The 22232-nt window shown below is 38.8% G+C and overlaps 2 long non-coding RNA genes across 4 annotated transcripts; one reads left to right on the top strand and one right to left on the bottom strand.

The window, feature by feature from the left end:
* The first annotated feature begins 4413 nt into the window (after positions 1 to 4413).
* Positions 4414 to 8558, top strand: LOC147318279 (uncharacterized). 3 transcript variants are annotated; one of them, XR_015131360.1, is made up of 7 exons: positions 4414 to 4456; positions 4688 to 4768; positions 6216 to 6397; positions 6524 to 6924; positions 7466 to 7622; positions 7866 to 8201; positions 8345 to 8558. It is a non-coding gene; the product is annotated as an uncharacterized LOC147318279 (long non-coding RNA). The 3 variants fall into 3 exon arrangements; XR_015131359.1 differs by lacking the exon at positions 4414 to 4456 and having other exon boundaries at positions 4636 to 4768; positions 6496 to 6924; XR_015131358.1 differs by lacking the exon at positions 4414 to 4456 and having other exon boundaries at positions 4636 to 4768; positions 8345 to 8557.
* A 3581-nt stretch (positions 8559 to 12139) lies between these two features.
* LOC147318278 (uncharacterized) lies at positions 12140 to 14869 on the bottom strand. The gene is made up of 4 exons (XR_015131357.1): positions 14735 to 14869; positions 14156 to 14491; positions 13851 to 14012; positions 12140 to 12201 (listed from the first exon to the last, which is right to left on the bottom strand). It is a non-coding gene; the product is annotated as an uncharacterized LOC147318278 (long non-coding RNA).
* Positions 14870 to 22232: the final 7363 nt, after the last annotated feature.

Below are 22232 nucleotides of genomic sequence, written 5' to 3'. Positions count from 1 at the left end.
TTGGTGCGTTTCTCGCTATTACATGCATTTGAATGGGGAACTCGCACGAAACAAAGCATAGGTTTTCATTATGTGAATAACTTTAACATCTTAGCTCAAACAGCTGCAAAACCTGTTTGCCCAGCACGGGGAAATTGAATTCTATAAGATAAAGCCATAAATATGTGAGTCTGAATCTTCTATGAAAAGATACAGCTATATATATGAAGTTGTACAAAAACGCTTTCTTTCGCCAAGACAGTACTTTTCTGACGATTACATGCATTTGAATGGGGAACTCGCACGAAACAAAGTATAGGTTTTCATTATGTGAATAACTTGAAAATCTTAGCTCAAACAGCTGCAAAACCTGTTTACCCAGCAGGGGGAAATTGAATTGTATAAAATGAAGCCATAAACATGTGTGTCTGAGTCGTCTATCAAAAGTTACACCTATTTATATGAAGTTGTGCAAAAACGCTTTATTTCGCCAAGACAGTGCGTTTCTGACGATAACATGCATTTGAATGGGGAACTCGCACGAAACAAAGAATAGGTTTTCATTATGTGAATAACTTTAACATCTCAGCTCAAACAGCTGCAAAACCTGTTTGCCCAGTACGGGGAAATTGAATTCTATCAGACGAAGCCATAAACATGTGTGTCTGAGTCGTTTATCAAAAGTTACAGCTGTCTTTATGAAGACCATGAAAAACGCTTTATTTCGCCACGTTGGTGCGTTTCTCGCTATTACATGCATTTGAATGGAGTTCTCGCACGAAACAAAGCATAGGTTTTCATTATGTGAATAACTTTAACATCTTAGCTCAAACAGCTGCAAAACCTGTTTGCCCAGCACGGGGATATTGAATTCTGTAAGATAAAGCCATGAATACGTATATCTGAGTCTTCTATTAAAAGTTACACCGATTTATATGAAGTTGTGCAAAAACGCTTTATTTCGCCAAGACAGTGCGTTTCTGACGATTACATGCATTTGAATGGGGAACTCGCAAGAAACAAAGTATAGGTTTTCATTATGTGAATAACTTGAAAATCTTAGCTCAAACAGCTGCAAAACCTGTTTGCCCAGCACGGGGATATTGAATTCTGTAAGATAAAGCCATGAATACGTATATCTGAGTCTTCTATTAAAAGTTACACCGATTTATATGAAGTTGTGCAAAAACGCTTTATTTCGCCAAAACAGTGCGTTTCTGACGATTACATGCATTTGAATGGGGAACTCGCAAGAAACAAAGTATAGGTTTTCATTATGTGAATAACTTGAAAATCTTAGCTCAAACAGCTGCAAAACCTGTTTGCCCAGCACGGGGAAATTGAATTCTATAAGATGAAGCCATAAACATGTGTGTCTAAGTCGTCTATCAAAAGTTACAGCTGTCTTTATGAAGACCATGAAAAACGCTTTATTTCACCACGTTGGTGCGTTTCTCGCTTTTACATGCATTTAAATGGGGAACCTGCACGAAACAAAGCATAGGTTTTCATTATGTGAATAACTTTAACATCTTAGCTCAAACAGCTGCAAAACCTGTTTGCCCAGCACGGGGATATTGAATTCTGTAAGATAACGCCATGAATACGTATATCTGAATCTTCTATTAAAAGTTACACCTATTTATATAAAGTTGTGCAAAAACGCTTTATTTCGCCAAGACAGTGCGTTTCTGACGATTACATGCATTTGAATGGGGAACTCGCAAGAAACAAAGTATAGGTTTTCATTATGTGAATAACTTTAACATCTTAGCTCGAACAGCTGCAAAACCTGTTTGCCCAGCACGGGGAAATTGAATTCTATAAGATGAAGCCATAAACATGTGTGTCTGAGTCTTCTATCAAAAGTTACAGCTGTATTTATGAAGACCATGAAAGACGCTTTATTTCACCACGTTGGTGCGTTTCTCGCTATTACATCCATTTGAATGGAGTTCTCGCCCGACAGAAAGTATAGGTTTTCATTATGTGAATAACTTGAAAATCTTCGCTCAAACAGCTGCAAAACCTGTTTGCCCAGCACGGGGATATTGAATTCTATAAGATAAAGCCATGAATATGTACATCTGAAACGTCTATCAAAAGTTACACCGATTTATATGAAGTTGTACAAAAACGCTTTATTTCGCCGAGACAGTGCGTTTCTGACTATTACATGCATTTGAATGGAGTTCTCACACGAAACAAAAGTATAGCTTTTTATTTTGTGAATAACTTAAAAATCTTAGCTCACATAGCTTTAAAACTGTTTGCTCAACACGGGGATATTGAATTCTATAAGATAAAGCCATAAATACGTATATCTGAGTTTCCTATCAAAATTTAGAGCTGTCTTCATGAAGTTGTAAACCCTTTATTTCGCCTAGACAGTGCGTATCTCACTGTTAAATTCATTTGAATGGAGTTCTCGCACGAAACAAAGTATAGGTTTTCATTTTTTCAATAACTGGAAGAGCTTGGCTCAAACAGCTGCAAAACCTGTTTTCCCAGCACGGAGATGCTGAATTGTATAAGATAAAGCCATGAATACGTATATCTGAATTTTCTATTAAAAGTTACAGCTATTTATATTAAGTTGTACAAAAACGCTTTATTTCGTCAATACAGTGCGTTTCTGACTGTTTGCATGCATTTGAATGGGGAACTCGCCCGAAACAAAGTATAGGTTTTCATTATGTGAATAACTTTAACATCTTACCTCACACAGCTGCAAAACCTTTTTGCCCAGCACGGGGATATTGAATTCTATAAGATAAAGCCATAAATACGTATATCTGAGTTTCCTATCAAAAGTTAGAGCTGTCTTCATGAAGTTGTAAACCCTTTATTTCGCCGAGACAGTGCGTTTCTGACTATTACATGCATTTGAATGGAGTTGTTGCACGAAACAAAGTATAGGTATTCATTTTGTGAATAACTTGAAAATCTTAGATCAAACAGCTGCAAAACCTGTTTGCTCAACACGGGGATATCGAACTTTATAAGATAAAGCCATAAATATGTGTATATGCGTCTTCTATCAAAAGTTACAGCTGTCTTGAATGAAAGCATTATAGCAGCTTACCTCGATCATGTGGTAGAACAGACACATGGGCCACCTACGTGTCCTCCTACGGCAGGAGTAGTTGCCACAAACCTGCAAAACAAAAAGAAATGATCAGGTGACATGAACAGATTTATACAGCCATAAGCAAGAGATTCTTCCTGCCTGTGGGCGTCAAACTGGACCCCCCCCCCCCCCCCCCCTCCTTACTGTAACTATCAAAACTATCATAGTCTAAAACTATCATCTCATATCAAAACTATTATAATCACATTAGTTGACTTTATCAGTTATAACAATGAGAAACGGTAAACAATTTGGCAAATAAATGACTTATAATTGTGCTTACCTTGTCCAGATGATCCACAGTCCCTTTGCATTTGTGCAGGATGATGTGGGGCTTTCTCTTCCCAGAGTCCTGGACTTTTAGCTCACGGTGCCTGGTGCTCAATAAGACAACCTTTTTTCTTTGCTTGGGGATGTAGGAAACCACAGCCTTGCCCCCCCTGTAGCGACCTGGACGGGAGAGACGATCATCGAATCTTACTGCCCGATTAATTTGCTCAAATCTTTTTTTTTTGACATGGTAGCAGGAAACAGAAGAGCCCTGTCTCCCCATTTCACAGGCTTGTTGTCGTTTCATGTTGAGACCTGTATAGGCCAGCCAGCATCACAAGCCCCATGTAAGCCTGCAACTCCTCATCTATGTCCTTCCAGTCTTTTACTGACCTGTTGCAGGTTGGTGAAATGCAGGATTAGCTGCATAATGTCCTCGGCAAAAAAAAGATGGAAAGTGCTCACAGGGCTGCTGATCCTGCGAACTGCATAATGGGTTGGTCCTGGGGTTAAAATGGGAGGAGGAAAAAATGGCAGGACCTCTTCGTGTGTGGGTTGCCACATGATTTCTCCATTTTTAGATCTCCACTGGCCATCCTCCAGTCTTGTCTCTTCCTCCTGCTCTTCTTCCTCCTTCTCCTTCTCCTCCTCCTCACATGAGCTGCAAAGCTCCTCGGTGCCTGGCAAAAATTCTTCTTCGCTGTCAGAAGTATCTCCACTGCTTGTGGAGAGTGCAAAACTGCAGCAACAGCCTCCTCTAAACTGAGTGCACGCTTCATTGTGTCTGTGCAGAAATGACCACTCAGACCAGGCTGCAAAGTATTCTCATAGACTTCAAAGGTGCACCTGAATAAACATGCTATACCATACATCCAATAAGAGAGAGGAGGCACATAAACGCACGCCTTTGATCTCTCCCCCACCCCCCTCTCTCTGTCTTTCTCTCTCTCTCACACACACACACACACACACACACACACACACACACACACACACACACACACGCACATGCACATACATACACACACGATACCATTTTATGGTGGTTAGCTGTTTTATTGTCATGCATTTTACAAGGTAAGATAACCATGTCCTGCATTCAAAACCACTGAAAATGTCTATGGTGGTGCTGTGCCTAATATTGTGCTGGTGTATGCTGGGTAATGGCACAGCTAGCGACTGGGTGACTTTATTCACCCGCTTCGGCTGTTATCAGTCCATACAATGGGCGTTATTAGCACAAATCAGTCCCATAGATATGGACTATCTCCTGCTAGATTGTTCAGAAGGTTGTTATCATCCATCCAGATGGAGGATCACTAACAGGAGCGTGGGAAGACTCCAGAATCCACTCTGGCTGCAATCCGGTGGATACAGCAGTGTTTACAGGTAATACCATTTAAACCATTTCAGCGAGTGTCAGTAATGTTAATGTGGTTATGTTAGTAATACACCGAGTGCTAATATAACAGCTTTAAGATGCATTTATAGATGTTATTATGTGTTTTACCGTCTTTATGGTGCTAGCTTAAAGTTACGGTGTAAACGTTAGCTTATATTGGAGTAAAGCTGCTACTGTTTAAACGATGTTAGCACAGAAATATTAGCTTCTGTCATGACTGACGAAGTTGCTAGTTAATAAAGTTTCCAGTAAAGTGTTTAATCGCAGCCACAGACTGACAGCAAATATCTCGATTAGCTTCAGTGCATCTGTAATAAATATGTGCAAGTTTCAGTGCTTCGTTTAAACTGTATGATACTTATACTGACCCAGGGTCAGTGTAAAATACAATCCTAGCTGTGTGAATAAAGCCTGGCTCCTTTAATCCTGCATGAAAAACCTCAGGATGCAGGCTATTATTACTCTTTCCTGCTGGCACACCTGTCACACCTGAGAGTCAGCTAGAAACGTACAGTGACGTGGACATCATGCAAAGACTGCCAGACTCTGTAATACTGCAAATGATCAGTGACTCAAGTTAACACTAAACTTTAAACGGTACCTCTGTGTCTCTGTGTGCTGAACATTTAGGATTGAGTCAGGCTGCATCTGTGTTAGTCCTCTGACAGACTGGTGAGCTGTCCAGGTGTGCTCTACCTAGGCTCTAGCTCCTGTAATAGAAATTTTTTGTTATTCTCATTTAAAGTATTTAAGTGCTTATGCATATGCTTAGTTGTGACACTGTTATAGACTGTTCAGTGAAAGTTTCTAAAACTAGATGAACTTACTTCAGCAGTTTGAGAAAACAACTCCCTTTACAGGTGCTGATAACGCCAAGGGCACAAAACAGCATAACCATTGATCCGTTAGGTTTCATAGCGAGACACGTGAAGTGGCAGAGCTGACATGACTGAACTGTGATGTTTGATGTGTGTTTGCTCTCCTGTGCGCAGTAATAAATAGCTTGATCACAGCTCTTTCTGTGTTGCAGACTTTATTTAATAAATTCCATGACCCCCCCCCCCCCCCCCCCTCCCACTGTGAACCTGAATTGAATATTCAGAAGACATTTGTTTAAATAGTTCTAGAAATCTGAGCTGTTGGTGTGTCCTTGGATTGTGTGGTAATAATATTAGAGCTAGCAATATTTCTTACTGAATCTCTACTATGAGTCATGTTACCTGAGATTAATTCTATGTTTACCTGTCAGCCTGGATGAATGTGCTGTGTGAAGGAAATTAAATTAAATCAGATCTGAACTGCGTACATTTAAGGAACGTGTTCATATTTAATTGAAATATGAACCAGTGATTTTTTGATTGCTGATTCCAAGAGAGTCTTTGTGGAAATCCACTTTGGCTTTTTGTTATTTTAATTCTCTTTTCTGTTTTCCAGAACAGTTCTCCACAGTCACTGTCCATATGGGTCAGTGGGACCAAGAAGCACTCTGCTAATGTGTGGACTCTGACCAGCAACATCCAGCAGGACCCAGACAGCGTTTTCTATCTCCCAGCTGGAGGTTTTTGTTTGTCTGTGACTGGAGAGTCAGATTTTTGTTGAGCTTCACACTTGCAGAGGTAAGTCAGTTTGCAGAGAGCCCTCCCACCCTGGCTTTTATGTGCTAGATTTCTTATCTGAAACAGTAATATTTCAGTGACTGCTGCTTATACCACAGGTTAATACACGCTACTGATCCGTGATAGGAGAATCATCAATTTTGCCAGCAAAGAAGCCTGGTGGATGTTTGTTTACAGTCTGATGATGGGACATCATGCTCTGCATCTTTAAAGTTTGTCTCTTGATTATTATTCATACCCAGTAATGTGAAGTATGCTCATATCTACTATAACTGAACCAACCTGGTGCTCTTCATTTATGGAGGCTGTTGAGTCTGAATGTTGGATGTTGTGTATCTCGTGTTCTCTGGGCTTTGTTGTCCTCAGTCTTTTTGCAGGATCAGAAAACAAAACCAGGAGGCGCGTAAATGTTTCTTCTCCATGATGTTTCTTCAAATGTTTCTTCTGGATGATGATAAGACTGTGACACGGGATGCCACCTTTGGTCTTGTGATGAAGCAAAGCTCAGGAAGAAGTGGGATTAAATGGTACCAATATGTTGAGAAGGATGTACAGGGGCACCTGCAGCCAAATCCAAGCTTCAGCTTAGTTGTAGTTGCAGAACGCTATAGGACTGAGACATCTAAGGCATCAAATGTTTGATTAAACGGATGAAAAAGAGAAGTTTTTTCCCTATAATTATCACTTCTTAAAATCTGTAGCAACTTCAAGTCTGTCAGCGTGCTGAGCATGCTCAGAATGTGACAATATATTTTTGTTCAATATTTAATTTCTTTCAGTTGCAATTGTTAAATGAAAAAAAAAAAATTCTTATAATTTAGCAAACGAATTTATCAAAAAAATATATATACATATATCTGTATTAGTTTTAATGAATTAATTTGACACCTGTATTGAAAATACCATATTGTATTCATACAGAATCAGTATGGTATCATTGTTTGTCTGTTCACTGATTGTTGAAGCTAAGAGCTAGTTTGATCTGTTTAGATCTAAAGTATCCAAAGTTGAGCTCTAATGTTTCTTCACCCCTGTGTGTGTGATATGTGATTTCCTACATGCTGGCAGAGCGGCTGTTTGTGCTCACAGATGGTGACGGTGTGGAGAGACGGCGGTGTTTCCTCAGAAGAACCAGCAGAGTCACAAAGGACACCAGTCCATCTCACCACCTTGACTTGCTGACTGATGTTCGTCTGCACTGCACAGAGGAAATCAACTGACCGAGGTTTGTCCAGTGACGTGTTATGAAATGTATATTTGTTTTATGCTTACAGATATGTTTTTCTTGACAGAGGCTCTGCAGAGGTTAGACAAAGCAGAGAAAATATGTGCTTTACATTTTGCTGTGATTTATTGAGATATTTGTTGCCTGATGTTCAGCAGGAATGGAGAAATAGAATCAAAGGGAGATGTTTTTGTAATGATGTAAGTAAATCTTCAATATTATTTATTTGCTTGGTTATATTAGGAGTGTTTCTGAGTGAGGGGGAGAGGAGTCATCATCCAGGTAAAGTGACGTGGATCAGTGGATACACTTGTCTCCCCTTTAAAGGAGACGATCCAAGTCATCCTTAAATGTTAGTGCTTTCAAATACACAAACATTTTTAAAGGACAAAAATGAACATCCAACTTTGACTGTAACACAAAATAAATCTTTGCATGTGTGTTTTCAAACTCTCAGATGAGCAGTATATCAGTCTTGGACTGTCTAACCTGCCGGAGCAGCACTGAATGACCACCACACATGAGCATGTTCCTGCAACATTCAGCATCTGATCTGTCATCTGTGTGCTTCTGCTTTTGGTAAGTAGAGTTACCCAACTCCAGTAACTCTAAACACATGCCATCCACTTCTAACGGCCTGGTTACTTCCTGTCAGATACTTTAGAAACCATGTGGTCACCTGACCTAACACTGTTTCTTCTTCTTCCCCCTTAATGTTGAAGTGTCAAATGTCAAACAGCTGGAGAGGAAACTACACCAGTGTACTGGGATGTTTCAGCAACACGTGCCAGATGCTGTTCCTTCATGGTGACATCACCAGAGACAGTCCCGCCCACCTCAGGACCCATTGATTATGATGATCTGATCCATCAAACCCCCAGCAGGTGAACCTTATTCATGACATAACACCGCAACAATGTAAAAAATTAAACAGCAACAGTCTAAATGTAAAGTGCATTCTAAAGTCCTCTTCAATAAATTGTATGCAAAGAGTCATTCAGGTCACTACAGAACCCAGAGTCTTCATCATTAAATCTCTGGTTGCTTCATTTTTCTATCCTATACCAGATATTTTAAAGGTTAGCTTAGGTAAAGTTCCATTCTCATGGTGAGGCAAAGTGCTTTATGTGTGTGTCATGAACGGCTATAAAAGGCCTATAATCAAAGAACAAAGCGGGGTTTGAGTTCGAGTTGCGGCAGAATGTCACTACTTGTAAATGGAACGCAGCCTTCCTACGGCAGACAGCTAATAACAGGAATCGGACGCGGTCCAGCCAAGTCCACAGCAACCACCATAGCAACCTTCTAGCATGACCTTAAAAACATATTCTGTCTTCATAACTATCAAAAACGTGAAATGATTTGCAAAGTGTGAAAGTGTTACAGCTGCAGAGAGCTATGGCGGTATCTTTGGAAGCTGTTTACACAGCTAATAATATACGATGTAACCATGGAGACAGTCAGTCACGTGAGCTAGCGGTGCATGTTTACTACAGTAAATAAGGTGATTGTGTGCACAGCATCCACACTCTGCAGGGGGTAAAGACATTACTTCAATATTGTTTTATATTGATATATATTTGCCTTCTGTTGACCATCACCTCAGGTTCACCATTACAGTTTCAGCATACAGATGCACACTGTCTAAACACATTCAAAAACTCATGTCTCAGAAATAAGCACAGCTGTTCATGTTTGTCATTAGAGTTTTATTTGTAAGAAAATTATGAACTTCATATTGTGCACTAAATAAAAGAACATTTCACAACTCTGAGTCAACAGAAACAGGTAACAGAAATGTCTCTAATGTGTACAGTGTAGTGTAAGCATTAAAAGATCATAAAGGAAACACTAACATTTATGTGAAACTAATTGTAATAAAAAATGAGCGGGTGCTTTATAGCTTTAAAAGAAAGAATCTGAAAACAACACTTTTTTGGTCTAAGTGATCAAAGTAGAAAACAGAACTGATGTTCAAGAACAAACCGTAGCTGCACTAATATTACACGTCTCCATTGTTGTGGTGAACAGACATGTTGCTTTTAAAACCACATGCAGTGTGTGACCATGACTGTTCACTGAGACCATGAACGCCACTTCGCTGAAGCATTCTTCTTCTTCTTCTTCTTGCTATTAAATTGGAAGCAGAAGGAGCACGAGCTGATTTGATCTACTGAAAGGAAAAAGCAGAACATCTGAGTTGAAACCAGTCAGCTGAAATCATTAAGACAGGAACAAATTCAATGCAGTGTCTCAAGTGGCTTAGCCTGTTACAACTGTTGATACAAGCTAAATACGGTTAACACACAGTGTCAGGGAGCTCCAGTGTGGGAACTAGTCGCTTTAGGTTTGTAGTCATTTAACTTTCATCCATTCATTCATTTAATTCAGGAGGAAGAAATGCCAGGTTGGTGCAGGCTGGTTACATGCATTTGGTCCCATGCTGTCTTGAATTAAATGACTTGGTTCATTTTATGGCTGGGCTGTATGTGGGGTTATATCATGTTATTTGGGCAGGAGTACCTGTCCCCTGTTAGACGTAGAAAGTTTCTCCATAAGTAGAGTTTCTAACTCTTATAGCACATCTGTGGCTGACAGCTTTTTGGTGGCTCTTTTTACCCCACACTGGTTGTGAGTGTGTAAATAGCCCCACTAGTTCTTTTGGGTTGCAGTTAACTAGGGAGGAAGGGGTGGGTATGCCATGATTAGGTGAATAGCAATTATATGGGATACATAAATTTCACAATGCATGCATATATCTCTATCAATTAAACCTGGCCTGAGGGCTGCCATTTTTTACATTCAGTTATTTCTCTTAGAAATGTTGGATCTAAATAATGAATGTGTTACAGTTAAAGTGAAACACTGGTCAGTGTAAATGGCTCATTGGGACACAGAAACCTTTAAATTAAACCTGATATCTAGTGTCAAACAATATCAAAGCTGTAAAAGATGTTTACAGTCAGAATTTATAAAACTATGATTGTAAATAAATTCAAACAAGTGAGCTTTTCTCTTTGTGCTGAATTTCAACACTGTGATTTCTTAGACTGTAAGCTTTACTTTAGCACAACCAGTTGTAGAAGCTGCCACTCCAAACGTCTTTTGATAACAAGAAAAAAATACCTTTTCAGTACACGGCCTGAAGTTCTTCTCCGACATCTTCTGCAATCGGCTTTGTCTGCTGGTTTGAAGACAATAAACCACAAAAAGATGATTTAGTCACTTTGTCTGCGTCATGCAGCTCGAATGTGTCGTGTAACGATGTTGAATAGCCGTTGTTATCCCTCTGCTGCGTCAGTAGGATTGTACTGTACAGCATCTCATTGATATGTGAGGAATGCTAATGTAACACGATAACAGACTTACATCATTAAAATATAAAGGGCAGGAGATATTTAGATATTTTTTATATTTATATTACATTTTATAGCTGACGGATATTACTAAATAGATAGAATTTACTAAATAGCTGGATGAACATGAAAAATATGTCTATAATAACAAATGACCATGAGAGCCAGTAGAATTAATTCAGCTGGACACTCGAAAGACGTCCTTAAATGCTCTTTAAGTGGCAGAACAGATGAACAAACAGTTAATCGCTTACTTGAGATGAAATCTGCTCAGCTACTTTGAAAACAGCTTCTAACTGGTTCCTCCTTTAACAGGAAGACTGCTCAGGGGTAAGGCCATCATGCAATCCAGCAACCTTTATGGTTCTGCTTTGATTCACCAGGAACTATTAGGGAAACCTTCCAGCGCCTCCTGTGAAAGACACAGGCATAAACACACAAACATTTATTAACATGTTCCACAGTCTTCCAGTTTGATTTTCTCATCCTGTGGACAACAACATACAGGGATGCAGGTTTATTGTTAACTTTTGTAAGGTTTATTTAATGAACATATCCAGCTGCAGCTCCACTGTGATCCTGAACTGGATAAGCACTTAAGAAAATGTGTCAATAAATGGACATACATCAACTTACTATATTTATCCAAACAGACGGGACCAATAATGCTTCACTGAGTCAGAGACTTTAATGTCTCTTCTATGTAAGAATGTCTCGTGCTGATATACCTGCAAACTTGACAACAAAGGTTTTTCAGACTGCATGTAGCTGTCCTCTATGTCAGCTAACACATTTACATTTATGTCACACTTATTTCTGCTTTCCCATTTTATAATTATTACTTACATTTTGATTAGATACCTTGAGTTTGTAAATGATCAGATTACATAATTGGAATACAATATATCCAATTCAGGATTGCGGGAGGATGAAGCCTATCCCAGCTGATACAGGACAAAGACAGGCTGCCAGTTTATCGCAGGGCTAACACGATATGTGTAACAGAAAATCCACTTAAATGTTTGATATTTCTTATAATAATCATAATTATGACTATTATTTAAAGGTTTCTTCATAAATACATTTTGATTTTTTATAACCCCTAAAATATAAACCTGAGCTGTTTCAGATTCTGACCTCTGACTCAGTGACCTGGCTGTGTCCTCACTGCAGCTCCCTCTTGGAAGTACGTCTGCTTCTTGTCTTCCCCCAGTGTTGACCGCCTGATATCAAGATATCACGTACTGTACCTGAGGAACAAAAAAGGACAAACACTTGCCTTCATTTAAGAAGTACATTCATACAGAGGTAATCTATGGAAACACACTAGTTCAACCTTTGGCAGAAATCAGTTCCTGTGAAACATTTCTGTAAATGAACATCATGTGGAGAATGAATGAAATGAGTTCTTCAGGTGACTCAGCAGTCCCACACTGACAAATGAAATCTAGTTAAACTATTAAGCATATTTGCTCTTCTGAAATCTGTGTTAAACAACAACAAGTATAAATTAGTAACAAAAACTACAGCTGAGTATAGGCTTTACAAACCACCAGCAGCCATAATGCTAAATTTTAATCTTCAAATGTTTCTGAGCTGTCTTCAACCTGCTTTTAACACATTAAAGTCCCACAGTCAACGCAGCCTGACTCAATCCTAGATGTTCAGCACACAGAGGTGCTGTTTAAAGTTTAGTGATAACCTGAGTCACTGATCATTTGCAGTATTACAGAGTCTGGCAGTCTTTGCATGATGTCCACGTCACTGTAAGTTTCTAGCTGACTCTCAGGTGTGACAGGTGTGCCAGCAGGAAAGAGTAATAATAACCTGCATCCTGAGGTTTGTCATGCAGGATTAAAGGAGCCAGGCTTTGTTCACACAGCTAGGATTGTATTTTACACTGACCCTGGGTCAGTATCAACTTCAAGAAGACAGCTGTAACTGTTGATAGAAGAATCACACACACATATTTATGGCTTTGCCTTATAGAATTCAGCATCTCAGTGCTGAGGAAATAGGTTTTGCAGCTGTTTGAGCTAAGATTTTCAAATTTGAAGTTTGAATTTAAAAATTTAAAAATTTAAAAATCAAGATTTTCAAGTTTGAATGTGTTTAGACAGTGTGCATCTGTATGCTGAAACTGTAATGGTGAACCTGAGGTGATGGTCAACAGAAGGCAAATATATATCAATATAAAACAATATTGAAGTAATGTCTTTACCCCCTGCAGAGTGTGGATGCTGTGCACACAATCACCTTATTTACTGTAGTAAACATGCACCGCTAGCTCACGTGACTGACTGTCTCCATGGTTACATCGTATATTATTAGCTGTGTAAACAGCTTCCAAAGATACCGCCATAGCTCTCTGCAGCTGTAACACTTTCACACTTTGCAAATCATTTCACGTTTTTGATAGTTATGAAGACAGAATATGTTTTTAAGGTCATGCTAGAAGGTTGCTATGGTGGTTGCTGTGGACTTGGCTGGACCGCGTCCGATTCCTGTTATTAGCTGTCTGCCGTAGGCTGCGTTCCATTTACAAGTAGTGACATTCTGCCGCAACTCGAACTCAAATCCCGCTTTGTTCTTTGATTATAGGCCTTTTATAGCCGTTCATGACACACACATAAAGCACTTTGCCTCACCATGAGAATGGAACTTTACCTAAGCTAACCTTTAAAATATCTGGTATAGGATAGAAAAATGAAGCAACCAGAGATTTAATGATGAAGACTCTGGGTTCTGTAGTGACCTGAATGACTCTTTGCATACAATTTATTGAAGAGGACTTTAGAATGCACTTTACATTTAGACTGTTGCTGTTTAATTTTTTACATTGTTGCGGTGTTATGTCATGAATAAGGTTCACCTGCTGGGGGTTTGATGGATCAGATCATCATAATCAATGGGTCCTGAGGTGGGCGGGACTGTCTCTGGTGATGTCACCATGAAGGAACAGCATCTGGCACGTGTTGCTGAAACATCCCAGTACACTGGTGTAGTTTCCTCTCCAGCTGTTTGACATTTGACACTTCAACATTAAGGGGGAAGAAGAAGAAACAGTGTTAGGTCAGGTGACCACATGGTTTCTAAAGTAACTGACAGGAAGTAACCAGGCCGTTAGAAATGGATGGCATGTGTTTAGAGTTACTGGAGTTGGGTAACTCTACTTACCAAAAGCAGAAGCACACAGATGACAGATCAGATGCTGAATGTTGCAGGAACATGCTCATGTGTGGTGGTCATTCAGTGCTGCTCCGGCAGGTTAGACAGTCCAAGACTGATATACTGCTCATCTGAGAGTTTGAAAACACACATGCAAAGATTTATTTTGTGTTACAGTCAAAGTTGGATGTTCATTTTTGTCCTTTAAAAATGTTTGTGTATTTGAAAGCACTAACATTTAAGGATGACTTGGATCGTCTCCTTTAAAGGGGAGACAAGTGTATCCACTGATCCACGTCACTTTACCTGGATGATGACTCCTCTCCCCCTCACTCAGAAACACTCCTAATATAACCAAGCAAATAAATAATAATGAAGATTTACTTACATCATTACAAAAACATCTCCCTTTGATTCTATTTCTCCATTCCTGCTGAACATCAGGCAACAAATATCTCAATAAATCACAGCAAAATGTAAAGCACATATTTTCTCTGCTTTGTCTAACCTCTGCAGAGCCTCTGTCAAGAAAAACATATCTGTAAGCATAAAACAAATATACATTTCATAACACGTCACTGGACAAACCTCGGTCAGTTGATTTCCTCTGTGCAGTGCAGACGAACATCAGTCAGCAAGTCAAGGTGGTGAGATGGACTGGTGTCCTTTGTGACTCTGCTGGTTCTTCTGAGGAAACACCGCCGTCTCTCCACACTGTCACCATCTGTGAGCACAAACAGCCGCTCTGCCAGCATGTAGGAAATCACATATCACACACACAGGGGTGAAGAAACATTAGAGCTCAACTTTGGATACTTTAGATCTAAACAGATCAAACTAGCTCTTAGCTTCAACAATCAGTGAACAGACAAACAATGATACCATACTGATTCTGTATGAATACAATATGGTATTTTCAATACAGGTGTCAAATTAATTCATTAAAACTAATACAGATATATGTATATATTTTTTTTTGATAAATTCGTTTGCTAAATTATAAGAATTTTTTTTTTTTTCATTTAACAATTGCAACTGAAAGAAATTAAATATTGAACAAAAATATATTGTCACATTCTGAGCATGCTCAGCACGCTGACAGACTTGAAGTTGCTACAGATTTTAAGAAGTGATAATTATAGGGAAAAAACTTCTCTTTTTCATCCGTTTAATCAAACATTTGATGCCTTAGATGTCTCAGTCCTATAGCGTTCTGCAACTACAACTAAGCTGAAGCTTGGATTTGGCTGCAGGTGCCCCTGTACATCCTTCTCAACATATTGGTACCATTTAATCCCAGTTCTTCCTGAGCTTTGCTTCATCACAAGACCAAAGGTGGCATCCCGTGTCACAGTCTTATCATCATCCAGAAGACACATTTGAAGAAACATCATGGAGAAGAAACATTTACGCGCCTCCTGGTTTTGTTTTCTGATCCTGCAAAAAGACTGAGGACAACAAAGCCCAGAGAACACGAGATACACAACATCCAACATTCAGACTCAACAGCCTCCATAAATGAAGAGCACCAGGTTGGTTCAGTTATAGTAGATATGAGCATACTTCACATTACTGGGTATGAATAATAATCAAGAGACAAACTTTAAAGATGCAGAGCATGATGTCCCATCATCAGACTGTAAACAAACATCCACCAGGCTTCTTTGCTGGCAAAATTGATGATTCTCCTATCACGGATCAGTAGCGTGTATTAACCTGTGGTATAAGCAGCAGTCACTGAAATATTACTGTTTCAGATAAGAAATCTAGCACATAAAAGCCAGGGTGGGAGGGATCTCTGCAAACTGACTTACCTCTGCAAGTGTGAAGCTCAACAAAAATCTGACTCTCCAGTCACAGACAAACAAAAACCTCCAGCTGGGAGATAGAAAACGCTGTCTGGGTCTTGCTGGATGTTGCTGGTCAGAGTCCAAATGCATGTAATAGCGAGAAACGCACTAACGTGGTGAAATAAAGCGTTTTTCATGGTCTTTATAAAGACAGCTGTAACTTTTGATAGAAGACTCAGAAATACATATTTATGGCTTTATCTTATAGAATTCAATATCCCCGTGCTGGGCAAACAGGTTTTGCAGCTGTTTGAGCTAAGATGTTAAAGTTATTCACATAATGAAAACCTATACTTTGTGTCGGGCGAGAACTCCATTCAAATGCATGTAATAGCGAGAAAGGCACTAACGTGGTGAAATAAAGCGTTTTTCATGGTCTTCATAAAGACAGCTGTAACTTTTGATAGAAGACTCAGACACACATGTTTATCAGAGGGCCCGGTGGCGCCTTTGTCCGGCAGCCTCGCCTCTGTCAGTGCGCCCCAGGGCAGCTGTGGCTACAATGTAGCTTGCCATCGCCAGTGTGTGAATGTGTGTGTGAATGGGTGAATGACTGAATGTAGTGTAAAGCGCTTTGGGGTCCTATGGACTAGAAAAGCGCTATAAAAATGCAGGCCATTTACCATTTACCATGTTTATGGCTTCATCTTATAGAATTCAATATCCCCGTGCTGGGCAAACAGGTTTTGCAGCTGTGTGAGCTAAGATGTTAAAGTTAGTCACATAATGAAAGCCTATACTTTGTGTCGGGCGAGAACTCCATTCAAATGCATGTAATAGCGAGAAACGCACCAACGTGGTGAAATAAAGCGTTTTTCATGGTCTTCATAAAGACAGCTGTAACTTTTGATAGACCACTCAGACACACATGTTTATGGCTTCATCTTATAGAATTCAATTTCCCCGTGCTGGGCAAACAGGTTTTGCAGCTGTTTGAGCTAAGATTTTCAAGTTATTCACAAAATGAAAACTACTTTGTGTCGGGCTAGAACTCCATTCAAATGCATGTAATAGCGAGAAACGCAATAACGTGGTGAAATAAAGCGTTTTTCATGGTCTTCATAATTCATAAAGACAGCTGTAACTTTTGATAGACGACTCAGACACACATGTTTATGGCTTCATCTTATAGAATTCAATATCCCCGTGCTGGTCAATCAGGTTTTGCAGCTGTTTAAGCTGAGATGTTAAAGTTATTCACATAATGAAAACCTATACTTTGTTTCGTGCAAGTTCCCCATTCAAATGCATGTAATCGTCAGAAACGCACTGTCTTGGCGATATAAAGCGTATTTGCACAACTTCATATAAATCGGTGTAACTTTTGATAGAAGACTCAGAAATACATATTTATGGCTTTATCTTACAGAATTCAATATCCCCGTGCTGGGCAAACAGGTTTGCAGCTGTTTGAGCTAAGATGTTAAAGTTATTCACATAATGAAAACCTATACTTTGTGTCGGGCGAGAACTCCATTCAAATGCATGTAATAGCGAGAAACGCACCAACGTGGTGAAATAAAGCGTTTTTCATGGTCTTTGTAAATACAGCTGTAACTTTTGATAGAAGACTCAGACACACATATTTATGGGCTGGGCAAACAGGTTTTGCAGCTGTTCGAGCTAAGATGTTAAAGTTATTCACATAATGAAAACCTATGCTTTGTTTCATGCGAGTTCTCCATTCAAATGCATGTAATAGCGAGAAACGCACCAACGTGGTGAATTAAAGCGTTTTTCATGGTCTTCATAAAGACAGCTGTAACTTTTGATAGACGACTTAGACACACATGTTTATGGCTTCGTCTTATAGAATTCAATTTCCCCGTGCTGGGCAAACAGGTTTTGCAGCTGTTTGAGCTAAGATTTTCAAGTTATTCACAAAATGAAAACTACTTTGTGTCGGGCGAGAACTCCATTCAAATGCATGTAATAGCGAGAAACGCAATAACATGGTGAAATAAAGCGTTTTTCATGGTCTTCATAAAGACAGCTGTAACTTTTGATATACGACTCAGAAATACATATTTATGGGCTGGGCAAACAGGTTTTGCAGATGTGTGAGCTAAGATTTTCAAGTTATTCACATAATGAAAACCTATACTTTGTTTCGTTCGAGTTCCCCATTCAAATGCATGTAATCGTCAGAAACGCACCAACGTGGTGAAATAAAGCGTTTTTCATGGTCTTCATAAAGACAGCTGTAACTTTTGATAGAAGAGTCAGACACACATGTTTATGGCTTCATCTTATAGAATTCAATTTCCCCGTGCTGGGCAAACAGGTTTTGCAGCTGTTTGAGCTAAGATTTTCAAGTTATTCACAAAATGAAAAGTACTTTGTGTCGGGCGAGAACTCCTTTCAAATGCATGTAATAGCGAGAAACGCAATAACGTGGTGAAATAAAGCGTTTTTCATGGTCTTCATAAAGACTGCTGTAACTTTTGATAGAAGACTCAGAAATACATATTTATGGCTTTATCTTATAGAATTCAATATCCCCGTGCTGGGCAAACAGGTTTTGCAGCTGTTTGAGCTAAGATGTTAAAGTTATTCACATAATGAAAACCTATACTTTGTTTCAGGCGAGTTTCCCATTCAAATGCATGTAACAGTGAGAAACGCATTGTCTTGGCGAAATAAAGCGCTTTTGAACAACTTCATATAAATCGCTGTAACTTTTGATAGAAGACTCAGACAAACATGTTTATGGCTTTATCTTATAGAACTCAATATCCCCGTGCTGGGCAAACAGGTTTTGCAGCCGTTTGAGCTAAGATTTTAAAATTATTCACATAATGAAAACCTATACTTTGTCTCGGGCGAGTTTCCCATTCAAATGCATGTAACAGTGAGAAATACACTGTCTTGGCGAAATAAAGCGTTTTTCAACCACTTCATATAAATCGCTGTAACTTTTGATAGAAGACTCAGAAATACATATTTATGGCTTTATCTTATAGAACTCAATATCCCCGTGCTGGGCAAACAGGTTTTGCAGCCGTTTGAGCTAAGATTTTAAAATTATTCACATAATGAAAACCTATACTTTGTTTCAGGCGAGTTTCCCATTCAAATGCATGTAACAGTGAGAAACGCATTGTCTTGGCGAAATAAAGCGTTTTCGTACAACTTCATATAAATCGCTGTAACTTTTGATAGAAGACTCAGAAACACATGTTTATGGCTTTATCTTATAGAACTCAATATCCCCGTGCTGGGCAAACAGGTTGCAGCCGTTTGAGCTAAGATTTTAAAATTATTCACATAATGAAAACCTATACTTTGTCTCGGGCGAGTTTCCCATTCAAATGCATGTAACAGTGAGAAATACACTGTCTTGGCGAAATAAAGCGTTTTTCAACCACTTCATATAAATCGCTGTAACTTTTGATAGAAGACTCAGAAACACAAGTTTATGGCTTTATCTTATAGAACTCAATATCCCCGTGCTGGGCAAACAGGTTTTGCAGCCGTTTGAGCTAAGATTTTAAAATTATTCATATAATGAAAACCTATACTTTGTTTCAGGCGAGTTTCCCCTTCAAATGCATGTAACAGTGAGAAACGCATTGTCCTGGCGAAATAAAGCGTTTTCGTACAACTTCATATAAATCGCTGTAACTTTTGATAGAAGACTCAGACAAACATGTTTATGGCTTTATCTTATAGAACTCAATATCCCCGTGCTGGGCAAACAGGTTTTGCAGCCGTTTGAGCTAAGATTTTAAAATTATTCACATAATGAAAACCTATACTTTGTTTCAGGCGAGTTTCCCATTCAAATGCATGTAACAGTGAGAAACGCATTGTCTTGGCGAAATAAAGCGTTTTCGTACAACTTCATATAAATCGCTGTAACTTTTGATAGAAGACTCAGAAACACATGTTTATGGCTTTATCTTATAGAACTCAATATCCCCGTGCTGGGCAAACAGGTTGCAGCCGTTTGAGCTAAGATTTTAAAATTATTCACATAATGAAAACCTATACTTTGTCTCGGGCGAGTTTCCCATTCAAATGCATGTAACAGTGAGAAATACACTGTCTTGGCGAAATAAAGCGTTTTTCAACCACTTCATATAAATCGCTGTAACTTTTGATAGAAGACTCAGAAACACAAGTTTATGGCTTTATCTTATAGAACTCAATATCCCCGTGCTGGGCAAACAGGTTTTGCAGCCGTTTGAGCTAAGATTTTAAAATTATTCATATAATGAAAACCTATACTTTGTTTCAGGCGAGTTTCCCCTTCAAATGCATGTAACAGTGAGAAACGCATTGTCCTGGCGAAATAAAGCGTTTTCGTACAACTTCATATAAATCGCTGTAACTTTTGATAGAAGACTCAGACAAACATGTTTATGGCTTTATCTTATAGAACTCAATATCCCCGTGCTGGGCAAACAGGTTTTGCAGCCGTTTGAGCTAAGATTTTAAAATTATTCACATAATGAAAACCTATACTTTGTTTCAGGCGAGTTTCCCATTCAAATGCATGTAACAGTGAGAAATACACTGTCTTGGCGAAATAAAGCGTTTTTCAACCACTTCATATAAATCGCTGTAACTTTTGATAGAAGACTCAGAAACACAAGTTTATGGCTTTATCTTATAGAACTCAATATCCCCGTGCTGGGCAAACAGGTTTTGCAGCCGTTTGAGCTAAGATTTTAAAATTATTCATATAATGAAAACCTATACTTTGTTTCAGGCGAGTTTCCCCTTCAAATGCATGTAACAGTGAGAAACGCATTGTCCTGGCGAAATAAAGCGTTTTCGTACAACTTCATATAAATCGCTGTAACTTTTGATAGAAGACTCAGACAAACATGTTTATGGCTTTATCTTATAGAACTCAATATCCCCGTGCTGGGCAAACAGGTTTTGCAGCCGTTTGAGCTAAGATTTTAAAATTATTCACATAATGAAAACCTATACTTTGTTTCAGGCGAGTTTCCCATTCAAATGCATGTAACAGTGAGAAACGCATTGTCTTGGCGAAATAAAGCGTTTTTGAACAACTTCATATAAATCGCTGTAACTTTTGATAGAAGACTCAGAAACACATGTTTATGGCTTTATCTTATAGAACTCAATATCCCCGTGCTGGGCAAACAGGTTTTGCAGCCGTTTGAGCTAAGATTTTAAAATTATTCACATAATGAAAACCTATACTTTGTTTCAGGCGAGTTTCCCATTCAAATGCATGTAACAGTGAGAAACGCATTGTCTTGGCGAAAGAAAGCATTTTTGTACAACTTCATATAAATCGCTGTAACTTTTGATAGAAGACTCAGAAACACATGTTTAGGGCTTTATCTTATGGAACTCAATATCCCCGTGCTGGGCAAACAGGTTTTGCAGCCGTTTGAGCTAAGATTTTAAAATTATTCACATAATGAAAACCTACTTTGTCTCGGGCGAGTTTCCCATTCAAATGCATGTAACAGTGAGAAACACACTGTCTTGGCGAAAGAAAGCGTTTTTGAACAACTTCATATAAATCGCTGTAACTTTTGATAGAAGACTCAGACAAACATGTTTAGGGCTTTATCTTATGGAACTCAATATCCCCGTGCTGGGCAAACAGGTTTTGCAGCCGTTTGAGCTAAGATTTTAAAATTATTCACATAATGAAAACCTATACTTTGTTTCAGGCGAGTTTCCCATTCAAATGCATGTAACAGTGAGAAACGCATTGTCTTGGCGAAAGAAAGCATTTTTGTACAACTTCATATAAATCGCTGTAACTTTTGATAGAAGACTCAGAAACACATGTTTAGGGCTTTATCTTATAGAACTCAATATCCCCGTGCTGGGCAAACAGGTTTTGCAGCCGTTTGAGCTAAGATTTTAAAATTATTCACATAATGAAAACCTACTTTGTCTCGGGCGAGTTTCCCATTCAAATGCATGTAACAGTGAGAAACGCATTGTCTTGGCGAAAGAAAGCATTTTTGTACAACTTCATATAAATCGCTGTAACTTTTGATAGAAGACTCAGAAACACATGTTTATGGCTTTATCTTATAGAACTCAATATCCCCGTGCTGGGCAAACAGGTTTTGCAGCCGTTTGAGCTAAGATTTTAAAATTATTCACATAATGAAAACCTATACTTTGTTTCAGGCGAGTTTCCCATTCAAATGCATGTAACAGTGAGAAACGCATTGTCTTGGCGAAAGAAAGCATTTTTGTACAACTTCATATAAATCGCTGTAACTTTTGATAGA

The sequence above is a fragment of the Aulonocara sp. 'chitande type north' Nkhata Bay genome, linkage group LG11 (assembly GCF_057382095.1).
Source record: "Aulonocara sp. 'chitande type north' Nkhata Bay isolate Kocher_YH1m ecotype deep benthic linkage group LG11, A_spYH_male_GT1.1, whole genome shotgun sequence".
NCBI lineage: Eukaryota > Metazoa > Chordata > Actinopteri > Cichliformes > Cichlidae > Aulonocara > Aulonocara sp. 'chitande type north' Nkhata Bay.
This window is presented reverse-complemented; position numbering and strand designations above follow the sequence as displayed.